Genomic DNA, 12983 nt, shown 5'->3' on the forward strand with positions numbered 1-12983 from the left:
CCTCAATCAATCACCGAATACAAGGTGCAATTCGATGCCAACTGACCCTTCTCTCTGGTTTCATGTTTGTAAGGAAAATTAAGGGGGAAATTACGATAGCATTTCAGCCAAACATTCATTCGTGCCACGCTGCTTTTCTTTGAACGAAAAAAAACCCTCTGCTCCCCCTACACAATTTCTTCTCCTGTTATTTTATGCTTAAAACAAGCAAATAAATCTGACTACAGGGTAAGAAAAAATTCGTGAACTTTTCCCATAAACACTTAATTCAAGAAAAATTGTCCCACCCCACTGGCCATTTTTTATCCACAATACACATTCGATGGCTGCAGGCACCATTGTCTTTGTTCAACGCAAACAATTCTGTTGCGTTTTTCTTTGAACGAAGTGCTCCGCCTAGATAATTTGACCCATATTCACATGGGTTTGTTTCTCGTTTTTTTTCTTTGAGAACAATCTATATAGCGCCTTCCACAATCGTTTTGGTGTTAGCTTTACGTAAAATAGAAACACAGAAAAGTACTGAGCGATGGAGAGACCACGAACGCGGAACGTATTATGGACCACGGACTGGCAAACAAACTGGCAACCATGCACTAAAGAAGCAAACTCTGATTTTAAACTCACCTTATTTGTCCCCGGAAAGCGCCAGAGTCGATGCACGGAGTGGACGGAACAAGCCTCGCTTCCATAGCCGAAGGTCAAAAATCCATTTAAACGTGTAGTCCCCGGTGTCCACTCGATCTTACCCAAAAAGCCGAGAAGCGATACCGCAATGGCATCCGGAGAAGGCGCTGGCTGTCGGGATGGAGGTTAGCGGGTCAGAGGTCCGGCACTGAAGGTCTGCGTTCATTATTCACCGTGTGCATTTCACTCTATATCCACTTTCTAATGTATAGCACTTGATAAGGATTAACAGTTTAAGTAGCCCATTGGCAGATTTGTTGGCTTGTTTAATGTTTAATGTTTAATTTCAATTTGTCTTGTATTTATTAGCATTTTGTATTGCCCAACGCTGTCTAGGTTGTTTAACTGTTGTCATTTTCTTATAAAAGCCTTTATAATTTATTAGTTTGGATGATTGCCATTCCCGAGAACCTCTTATATTGGAAGTAAAAGAATCATCTAAGCATTATTTTGTGCTCTTAGACATGTAGCCGTTTGATTGTGGTTCTATTTAATGGCTAGTCTATTCGTTTGGAATGGTCAAACGGCTATTAGATTTTCACTGACAGCCCAAATTAAGCCTTGTTTTAGCCTAGACACTTATTCGCTGTCTATTAAAAGTTATGTAGTCGTTGAATAGCCGCTTTTTTGATGACTAATGTATTCTTGGGCCGTGGTTAGACGTCTCTTGGATTTTACGTAAAACGACAAGCGAATCTATTTTTAACACAAAGGTCAGGGGAGAGCGCGAACGCAGTCCCCCACTATCAGAAATTTTGCAGTCGAGATTCCCACATTTGGGGAATTCGCAAAGGGTCAGCCCAACCGGAGTGCAATGGCTGAGCCTCGCCCTGGGTGAACCACCTTCATGATCATGGTGTCTCCCCTGCCAGGTAAGTATGAGCGACACCCTTTGAGGCCAGACGGCCGCATCTTCCTGTGACCGATCACATCGACGGCGCCCCCGGAGGCCGTCCGACTAACATTTCATTTACAGTGTGTGACCAGGTGGAAAGCGCACGAAGCCACGTCTGAGACCAAACATTCTTCGAGATCTACCCTGTTTTTATTCCGTTTCCAGCCCGGTTGAACCGTGTAGAGTGAAATATGTGAAACAATTTAAATCAAATGGATTTAAATTGCGCATTCAAATATATGGTTTCGTTATTACAAAGTAACTTTACGTGGAATAGAAACAAAAAAAAATGTACAGAGCAATCAAGAAACAACGAAAGCATAGCAATTTTAGAACGTGGATAAATAAAAACACAGGGCTCAATGACTTACCCGTTGTCGTTGTGAGTTAAACAAGTACAGCTATGCTTCCAGGTCTGTCGACGTTGCTGTGGTTTTTCGACAGCTGTAGTATGAAGGGTAGTGAAAAAAGTTTTCAGGTGTTTTTAACATTCCAATCGGTCTCGTTCGCTTTTGTTGCGCCTTCAGCTGTGTCGAGGATGTTTAATTCGTCCTCGTATCACCTCCGCAAACTTGTAAAGAAATTAATTAAATACATTACAAAAACATTTCTTTATCAGCGTGTTCATTTCCACGCAAGCTTTTCGTTAAACCAATAAAGCCAACGAAATCACAGCAATTTTAAAACACACGGATTAGAAAAAACACCGTCATTCACGCACAAAAGAAGCAAATTCTTTTTTTTATACTTGACTTATTTATCCCCGAGATGGGGAGCGCACCATTCATGGAAACACTGCAATACCATGTTGATGCATGGAGTGGAAGGAGCAAGCTCCGCTTCCATTTCCGAAGGTCAAAAATCCATTTAACATATAGTCCCCGGATAGGAGACGTATCAGACATTAAACTGATAAGAACAGATACTACACTTGATCTTAGCCAAAAGGCCGAGAAGCGATACCGGAATAGACGCAGCCAAAGGGGGAGCCGGCGAAGGCGCTGGCTTTTGGGGTGGAGGCTAGCGGGCATTTAACTCTATACGTTCTCATTGTATAACCCAGAGGTAGAACGTTGAGCTAGCAAATCAGAAGTTCATGTTTTAATGCAGGATCTGATCCACGCTCATGAGAGAGAGAGAGAGAGAGAGAGAGAGAGATAGAGAGAATTTAGAATTTTCAAAAAACCTTTATTACAAATTAAAACATTTTCATAACCTCAAATCAGAAAAAACAAAGAAAAAAATATATATAGTAACGGAAATAACAAAAAAATAAGCCAACATAGGAGCAAAGAACAAATCATCTTCAATAACCAGACACAGAGCTCCTCCATAATACCAAATCAATTCAAAAGAAAGAAGATCATTCATTGCTTTAAAGTATCTAAAACCAATAAGGATTCTAGATTTAACTTATTTTAAAAACTGCTAATGTATCATGGCTTCCGGGTCTGTCAACGTTGCTGTGGTTTTTCGACAGCTGTAATATGAAGGGTAGAGTGAAAAAAAATATTTAAGTGTTTTGAACATCCCAATTTGTTCGTTTACTTAGTATTTTCTTAATGTTTTCGAGTTAAAAAATAATTCTTAAATCGAGATACATTTACTTAATAAGCAAAGTGGCTTAGAATTTAAGTCTTGTTTACTGAAATAAATTCTAAAATGTAATAGGTTAAGGCTTAAAACAAGTAAAAATATCTGCCAGTGGGGTAAGAAAAATAAACCTAAATTGAGTTTATTATTGAATTAAGTTGAAACTAGAATTAAGTTTATTTTTCTTACCCCGCTGGCAGATATTTTTTATTTGTTTTAAATATAAACCTGTTGATTTTTATAATTTATTTCAATTATTACAAAGTATGCGATCTGATTTTTTTAATCGCGGTGTTTCTTTTATTCCTCGTTTCTTTTCCGTGCATTTGCTTTATTTATTTATTTTTGCTTGTTGCATTTAAATGCACATTTGATTTGTTGCCACATTATTATGTGTTAATGTATTTTTTAACATGTTTATCAACAAAAAGTGCGTTATTATAATTAATTATATAGCTGTGAAATATATACAAGAATTCCCAGCAAAAACAAAACGTTTTTATAACAATTTTCTATTACAATACATAATATCTTAAGCCACTTTGCTTACCAAGTAAATGTATCTCCATTTAAGCATTGTCAGATATTCACTAGAAAACAAGACAAAAACAGTAAGTAAGATATTAATTTACTTTTTTCTTTCAAACATAAATTTACAGACGGCTGGAAATTTTTAATAAAATAACTAGCCATACCTATTCGGGTCTGCTCCCGTTTGCTGTGATGACGGGGGACTTAGTCCAAAGCACATTTTGAGGAATACTTACACATTTTACTTCTTATTTCTTTGAAATTAATTATGCATACACTATGGATTAAAAATGTCCCGACTGCGAACCTGATAAAACCCAGGTAAAAAGCAAATACAAATAAACCATTTTGATTTAGCAAAAGTTTACAAATAAATGCACTCCTTGCACACAACAAGCACGTCTAGTTACCATTCATATTTTGCGTGATTTAAGTTTCGTCGCATACATTTTGGAAGGCACACGATAAAAACAAAATAAGGCTTTTAATGTATGCCGACCTCATTCTCCGTTGAGGGCTTATCAATCATAATAAACGCTGTTAACTCTTCTCATTGAATGGTCTAAATCCAATGCTGGTAAAGAAATCAAATGTGCATTTAAACGCAACAAGCAAGCCGTAAAGCAATGGATGCAGGCAAACAAACGAGGAATAGCACATACACCACGATTAGATCATCGGGTCGCATACTTTGGAATTAATAAGAAATAATTATTCAGTCTAAAGAAATAAGAAGTAAAATGTCTAAGTATTTCTCCAAATGTGCACACTCATTACAATAAACGGGAGCAGACACGAATAGTTATGTATGTCTCGTTATTTTATTTAAAATTGATAAGCTGTCTAACATATGATATATTTTGATAATACGAAATGCTAAAAAAATTATATAACACCAATCGACAATATCTGTTATTGTTATTTTTACAAGTAAATTCATGTGTAGGAGAAAACAAAGCAGCTGTCAGTCCATACTATATTGAGTGGCCATCGTAGTGGTGCAACCTGAACGATGTTTTCCCTACTTCCGGTCAAAGCCGCCATTTTGTGAAATAGGCATATAGGTGACGCTGGAGCACGCGGCCATTGTCTCTGTTCAACAAAACAAGTATATATATACACATACGCATATTTTTCCTCAATCAATCACCGAATACAAGGTGCAATTCGATGCCAACTGACCCTTCTCTCTGGTTTCATGTTTGTAAGGAAAATTAAGGGGGAAATTACGATAGCATTTCAGCCAAACATTCATTCGTGCCACGCTGCTTTTCTTTGAACGAAAAAAAACCCTCTGCTCCCCCTACACAATTTCTTCTCCTGTTATTTTATGCTTAAAACAAGCAAATAAATCTGACTACAGGGTAAGAAAAAATTTGTGAACTTTTCCCATAAACACTTAATTCAAGAAAAATTGTCCCACCCCACTGGCCATTTTTTATCCACAATACACATTCGATGTCTGCAGGCACCATTGTCTTTGTTCAACGCAAACAATTCTGTTGCGTTTTTCTTTGAATGAAGTGCTCCGCCTAGATAATTTGACCCATATTCACATGGGTTTGTTTCTCGTTTTTTTTCTTTGAGAACAATCTATATAGCGCCTTCCACAATCGTTTTGGTGTTAGCTTTACGTAAAATAGAAACACAGAAAAGTACTGAGCGATGGAGAGACCACGAACGCGGAACGTATTATGGACCACGGACTGGCAAACAAACTGGCAACCACGCACTAAAGAAGCAAACTCTGATTTTAAACTCACCTTATTTGTCCCCGGAAAGCGCCAGAGTCGATGCACGGAGTGGACGGAACAAGCCTCACTTCCATAGCCGAAGGTCAAAAATCCATTTAAACGTGTAGTCCCCGGTGTCCACTCGATCTTACCCAAAAAGCCGAGAAGCGATACCGCAATGGCATCCGGAGAAGGCGCTGGCTGTCGGGATGGAGGTTAGCGGGTCAGAGGTCCGGCACTGAAGGTCTGCGTTCATTATTCACCGTGTGCATTTCACTCTATATCCACTTTCTAATGTATAGCACTTGATAAGGATTAACAGTTTAAAAACAGAAATGCAAGACATCAGAAAATACATTTATTTTTTACTTTCATAACATGAGAGGTGTCATACAATAACAAATATGAGCTTTAAAATCACATTCCTAAGTTAAAAATATACATAAAAATAGATATATGGATCATTACACAAATCACTACTCAAAGGACCTATGTTAAATAACTGCTTCAATATTAATTAACAATAACATTTGGCCAAGGCAGTCCTTGTAAATAGACATATAAATAGACAAATAAAATCATGACATATATGCCGTAGAGCCTGAGATAGAGAAAAATAATAAGGAATTCTGCTTTTACTACCATCTCAGAAATATTGCCAGAATTAGAGGTTTTGTCTCAAGACAGGACTTAGAGAAACTTGTTCATGCTTTCATCACCAGCAGGGCCGATTATTGCAATGGTCAATGGATTTAAAAAGTACTGTTTCTTGTTTAAAAACCACTTCATGGCTACAATACATGACAGATATGCTAATCGAATATGAAACCGATTACTCGGATCAATAGGATCAGGTCATTTAGAAAAAACAAGGGTTCACTCAAAACAAGGTGCCTCAGCATTCAGTTATTATCAGCTTTCAGAAGAGATCAGATGTGCTTCAACAGTAGACACTTTTAAATCTAGATTAAAAACACATCAGTTTAACTTTGCATTTACTGAATGATTTAAAACAGTACGAATAAAACAGTACAAAAGAATAAAACAGTATGAACCTTACCTGTTATAAAGGGAATGAAGCTTACGGTATGGTGCTTACCTGCAGAAATAAATAAAGTACAATAAGAACACACAGAACTTCAATTTTCAAAATTATTTTAACATTAAATGATGATTATTTTACTGGTTTACCTGTTTGTGATTACCACAGGATCCCGTCACCTGGCTGCGGTCTTCATTTGGTGAACGGTTCTTCACTCATAATTGACCTATACAAGAAATAGAGAAGAATAATAAGCAATTCTGCTTTTACATGTAGATGTGTGCCCCAAGAACACAGACACACCGGCTCCAAAAAGTTTAAACAGTACACATTTCTGTTATTTTAATGTGGCAAATGTGTCAGCTTTAAAAGAAGCATACATTACCTTTTAAAGAGGAAATACCTTTTGCATGAAATACCTTTACTCCCAGCATAAGCAAGCAATTTTCAAAATGCTTTTAAAAGTAAATAGTGATTATTTTACTTGTTTACCTGTTTGTGATTACCATGGAATCCTGTCACCATCATTTTTAAGCTTGTAAAGCAAATAATGAAATATTGACTTAGTAGGAAAAAATATTTTGGAAGTATCGTGATAAATGATGAAGAAAATATTTTGCAAAGTGATGGTTAGCACACGGTTGATGGTACCTATTAAATTCCATCATATTTTTTTATTCCTACTATGGAAGTCAATGGTGACTATCTGCTGTGGGTTTACCATCATTCCTCAAAATACCTTCTTTTGTGTTACTCAGAAAAAAACTAATCCTCGTGTTGTTGTAAGCCTGTATGCATGAGTAAATGATGACAGAATTATCATCATAAATTGAAATATCCCTTTAAACTGTATTTCCCCCCTTAAACCTAAACTTATTTTCCTACAGCAAGTCATTTAGGTAATCAAGAAAATACTTTACCCGTTGTCTTTGTGAGTTAAACAAATACAGCTACGCTTCCAGGTCTGTCGACGTTGCTGTGGTTTTTCGACAGCTGTAGTATGAAGGGTAGCGAATGAATGAATACATTGCAAAAAATCATTTCTTACTTGTTATTTCGAACTGTTTTAACTATACAAATATCTAGAAAGTCTTAAAATAAGATGCATTTTTTGATGAGCAAAATGCCCTAAGAAAATAAACCTAGCCTTTAGGGAGAAAAAACTCAGAATTTGGGCTTAAAACAAGAAAATAAATCTGCCAAAGGGGTAAGAAACAAATCTAGATATAAACACTTAATTCAAGAAAAATTGTCGTAGCCCATTGGCAGATTTGTTGGCTTGTTTAATGTACATGCATGTACAATATTTCAATTTGTCTTGTATTTATTAGCATTTTGTATTGCCCAACGCTGTCTAGGTTGTTTAACTGTTGTCATTTTCTTATAAAAGCCTTTATAATTTATTAGTTTGGATGATTGCCATTCCCGAGAACCTCTTATATTGGAAGTAAAAGAATCATCTAAGCATTATTTTGTGCTCTTAGACATGTAGCTAGTGGTGGGCAGAGCGAGGCTTCGTGAAACACTGAAACAGTTGAATCAATTGTGCCGTATGTTTCGAGGCTTCGAAACATCAATCGGAAACCGCCTCCACAGTGACACCTAGCGGTCGTTTGCATGTCTTTACATGAAGCAGCCTTGACAAGATTTTAGACGAGCGCTGACAAATTGTATCCCACATGTTGTTTGATTGACACACAAGTGATAGAATGGGAGAGTGGATAGTGTTCTCGACTCTCATTCGTAGATCTTAGGATCGAACCTGGGAAATGTATGTGTACGTCATCATAATAAAATAGTTTTGTTGTTGTTTTAACATCTGTTTGACACGTACATGAGCTTTTAGGCTCACAATTGTCGATAACTATAGGCTATTCGGGTCTATTTAATGAAAAAAAAAATAGAATAGAGATATACCAAATAAATAATAAGAGATTCATAAAATATATCAAGCCATAATATGCCACATTGTTTACATATAAAGATCTTTATTCAAATATATAAATTGTTCTGTGTTGATAAACTCAACCAGCTACTTTTTTACATATCATTTCTCCAGCCTTTGAAAACATTCTCACACAAGGGACACTTGCTGGCATGCATTTTTTGTTAGTAGCCTAAGTGTTACATACCTATGAGGAAAAAATACTTCTTTTCAGTAATTTATAGTATTTGATCTTGCCAAAAACGCATCTATGAGGTATTGTCAGTTTTGTTTCCTACCCTGTCAGTTTAAGATTCGAAGCAGATTCGACAGGTACGCCACCTTTCGAAATACTTGTGAAATGCACCGCTTGGTGTTTCGAATCACTTCATCACGTGACATGGGTGTTTCGAATCACATTTCGGAGCAGTGTTTCGAAACATTTACGCTTCGGGATCTCGACACAGTGTCGAAACGTCAGTTTCGCGGGAGCCATCCCTACATGTAGCCGTTTGATTGTGGTTCTATTTAATGGCTAGTCTATTCGTTTGGAATGGTCAAACGGCTATTAGATTTTCACTGACAGCCCAAATTAAGCCTTGTTTTAGCCTAGACACTTATTCGCTGTCTATTAAAAGTTATGTAGTCGTTGAATAGCCGCTTTTTTGATGACTAATGTATTCTTGGGCCGTGGTTAGACGTCTCTTGGATTTTACGTAAAACGACAAGCGAATCTATTTTTAACACAAAGGTCAGGGGAGAGCGCGAACGCAGTCCCCCACTATCAGAAATTTTGCAGTCGAGATTCCCACATTTGGGGAATTCGCAAAGGGTCAGCCCAACCGGAGTGCAATGGCTGAGCCTCGCCCTGGGTGAACCACCTTCATGATCATGGTGTCTCCCCTGCCAGGTAAGTATGAGCGACACCCTTTGAGGCCAGACGGCCGCATCTTCCTGTGACCGATCACATCGACGGCGCCCCCGGAGGCCGTCCGACTAACATTTCATTTACTGTGTGTGACCAGGTGGAAAGCGCACGAAGCCACGTCTGAGACCAAACATTCTTCGAGATCTACCCTGTTTTTATTCCGTTTCCAGCCCGGTTGAACCGTGTAGAGTGAAATATGTGAAACAATTTAAATCAAATGGATTTAAATTGCGCATTCAAATATATGGTTTCGTTATTACAAAGTAACTTTACGTGGAATAGAAACAAAGAAATGTACAGAGCAATCAAGAAACAACGAAAGCATAGCAATTTTAGAACGTGGATAAATAAAAACACAGGGCTCAATGACTTACCCGTTGTCGTTGTGAGTTAAACAAGTACAGCTATGCTTCCAGGTCTGTCGACGTTGCTGTGGTTTTTCGACAGCTGTAGTATGAAGGGTAGTGAAAAAAGTTTTCAGGTGTTTTTAACATTCCAATCGGTCTCGTTCGCTTTTGTTGCGCCTTCAGCTGTGTCGAGGATGTTTAATTCGTCCTCGTATCACCTCCGCAAACTTGTAAAGAAATTAATTAAATACATTACAAAAACATTTCTTTATCAGCGTGTTCATTTCCACGCAAGCTTTTCGTTAAACCAATAAAGCCAACGAAATCACAGCAATTTTAAAACACACGGATTAGAAAAAACACCGTCATTCACGCACAAAAGAAGCAAATTCTTTTTTTTATACTTGACTTATTTATCCCCGAGATGGGGAGCGCACCATTCATGGAAACACTGCAATACCATGTTGATGCATGGAGTGGAAGGAGCAAGCTCCGCTTCCATTTCCGAAGGTCAAAAATCCATTTAACATATAGTCCCCGGATAGGAGACGTATCAGACATTAAACTGATAAGAACAGATACTACACTTGATCTTAGCCAAAAGGCCGAGAAGCGATACCGGAATAGACGCAGCCAAAGGGGGAGCCGGCGAAGGCGCTGGCTTTTGGGGTGGAGGCTAGCGGGCATTTAACTCTATACGTTCTCATTGTATAACCCAGAGGTAGAACGTTGAGCTAGCAAATCAGAAGTTCATGTTTTAATGCAGGATCTGATCCACGCTCATGAGAGAGAGAGAGAGAGAGAGAGATAGAGAGAATTTAGAATTTTCAAAAAACCTTTATTACAAATTAAAACATTTTCATAACCTCAAATCAGAAAAAACAAAGAAAAAAATATATATAGTAACGGAAATAACAAAAAAATAAGCCAACATAGGAGCAAAGAACAAATCATCTTCAATAACCAGACACAGAGCTCCTCCATAATACCAAATCAATTCAAAAGAAAGAAGATCATTCATTGCTTTAAAGTATCTAAAACCAATAAGGATTCTAGATTTAACTTATTTTAAAAACTGCTAATGTATCATGGCTTCCGGGTCTGTCAACGTTGCTGTGGTTTTTCGACAGCTGTAATATGAAGGGTAGAGTGAAAAAAAATATTTAAGTGTTTTGAACATCCCAATTTGTTCGTTTACTTAGTATTTTCTTAATGTTTTCGAGTTAAAAAATAATTCTTAAATCGAGATACATTTACTTAATAAGCAAAGTGGCTTAGAATTTAAGTCTTGTTTACTGAAATAAATTCTAAAATGTAATAGGTTAAGGCTTAAAACAAGTAAAAATATCTGCCAGTGGGGTAAGAAAAATAAACCTAAATTGAGTTTATTATTGAATTAAGTTGAAACTAGAATAAAGTTTATTTTTCTTACCCCGCTGGCAGATATTTTTTATTTGTTTTAAATATAAACCTGTTGATTTTTATAATTTATTTCAATTATTTTACAAAGTATGCGATCTGATTTTTTTAATCGCGGTGTTTCTTTTATTCCTCGTTTCTTTTCCGTGCATTTGCTTTATTTATTTATTTTTGCTTGTTGCATTTAAATGCACATTTGATTTGTTGCCACATTATTATGTGTTAATGTATTTTTTAACATGTTTATCAACAAAAAGTGCGTTATTATAATTAATTATATAGCTGTGAAATATATACAAGAATTCCCAGCAAAAACAAAACGTTTTTATAACAATTTTCTATTACAATACATAATATCTTAAGCCACTTTGCTTACCAAGTAAATGTATCTCCATTTAAGCATTGTCAGATATTCACTAGAAAACAAGACAAAAACAGTAAGTAAGATATTAATTTACTTTTTTCTTTCAAACATAAATTTACAGACGGCTGGAAATTTTTAATAAAATAACTAGACATACCTATTCGGGTCTGCTCCCGTTTGCTGTGATGACGGGGGACTTAGTCCAAAGCACATTTTGAGGAATACTTACACATTTTACTTCTTATTTCTTTGAAATTAATTATGCATACACTATGGATTAAAAATGTCCCGACTGCGAACCTGATAAAACCCAGGTAAAAAGCAAATACAAATAAACCATTTTGATTTAGCAAAAGTTTACAAATAAATGCACTCCTTGCACACAACAAGCACGTCTAGTTACCATTCATATTTTGCGTGATTTAAGTTTCGTCGCATACATTTTGGAAGGCACACGATAAAAACAAAATAAGGCTTTTAATGTATGCCGACCTCATTCTCCGTTGAGGGCTTATCAATCATAATAAACGCTGTTAACTCTTCTCATTGAATGGTCTAAATCCAATGCTGGTAAAGAAATCAAATGTGCATTTAAACGCAACAAGCAAGCCGTAAAGCAATGGATGCAGGCAAACAAACGAGGAATAGCACATACACCACGATTAGATCATCGGGTCGCATACTTTGGAATTAATAAGAAATAATTATTCAGTCTAAAGAAATAAGAAGTAAAATGTCTAAGTATTTCTCCAAATGTGCACACTCATTACAATAAACGGGAGCAGACACGAATAGTTATGTATGTCTCGTTATTTTATTTAAAATTGATAAGCTGTCTAACATATGATATATTTTGATAATACGAAATGCTAAAAAAATAATATAACACCAATCGACAATATCTGTTATTGTTATTTTTACAAGTAAATTCATGTGTAGGAGAAAACAAAGCAGCTGTCAGTCCATACTATATTGAGTGGCCATCGTAGTGGTGCAACCTGAACGATGTTTTCCCTACTTCCGGTCAAAGCCGCCATTTTGTGAAATAGGCATATAGGTGACGCTGGAGCACGGGGCCATTGTCTCTGTTCAACAAAACAAGTATATATATACACATACGCATATTTTTCCTCAATCAATCACCGAATACAAGGTGCAATTCGATGCCAACTGACCCTTCTCTCTGGTTTCATGTTTGTAAGGAAAATTAAGGGGGAAATTACGATAGCATTTCAGCCAAACATTCATTCGTGCCACGCTGCTTTTCTTTGAACGAAAAAAAACCCTCTGCTCCCCCTACACAATTTCTTCTCCTGTTATTTTATGCTTAAAACAAGCAAATAAATCTGACTACAGGGTAAGAAAAAATTCGTGAACTTTTCCCATAAACACTTAATTCAAGAAAAATTGTCCCACCCCACTGGCCATTTTTTATCCACAATACACATTCGATGTCTGCAGGCACCATTGTCTTTGTTCAACGCAAACAATTCTGTTGCGTTTTTCTTTGAACGAAGTGC

The 12983-nt window shown here is 36.7% G+C and overlaps 4 non-coding genes across 4 annotated transcripts; all 4 read right to left on the bottom strand.

The window, feature by feature from the left end:
- Positions 1-1402: 1402 nt before the first annotated feature.
- LOC135753431 (U1 spliceosomal RNA) lies at positions 1403-1567 on the bottom strand. The gene has a single exon (XR_010533619.1). It is a non-coding gene; the product is annotated as a U1 spliceosomal RNA (small nuclear RNA).
- Positions 1568-2352: 785 nt separating this feature from the next.
- Positions 2353-2543, bottom strand: LOC135753440 (U2 spliceosomal RNA). The gene has a single exon (XR_010533628.1). It is a non-coding gene; the product is annotated as a U2 spliceosomal RNA (small nuclear RNA).
- A 6615-nt stretch (positions 2544-9158) lies between these two features.
- On the bottom strand, positions 9159-9323 carry LOC135753442 (U1 spliceosomal RNA). Its single transcript, XR_010533630.1, has one exon. It is a non-coding gene; the product is annotated as a U1 spliceosomal RNA (small nuclear RNA).
- A 783-nt stretch (positions 9324-10106) lies between these two features.
- On the bottom strand, positions 10107-10297 carry LOC135753441 (U2 spliceosomal RNA). Its single transcript, XR_010533629.1, has one exon. It is a non-coding gene; the product is annotated as a U2 spliceosomal RNA (small nuclear RNA).
- Between the last annotated feature and the right edge of the window lie 2686 nt (positions 10298-12983).

This window comes from Paramisgurnus dabryanus, chromosome 9 (assembly GCF_030506205.2).
Source record: "Paramisgurnus dabryanus chromosome 9, PD_genome_1.1, whole genome shotgun sequence".
Lineage (NCBI taxonomy): Eukaryota > Metazoa > Chordata > Actinopteri > Cypriniformes > Cobitidae > Paramisgurnus > Paramisgurnus dabryanus.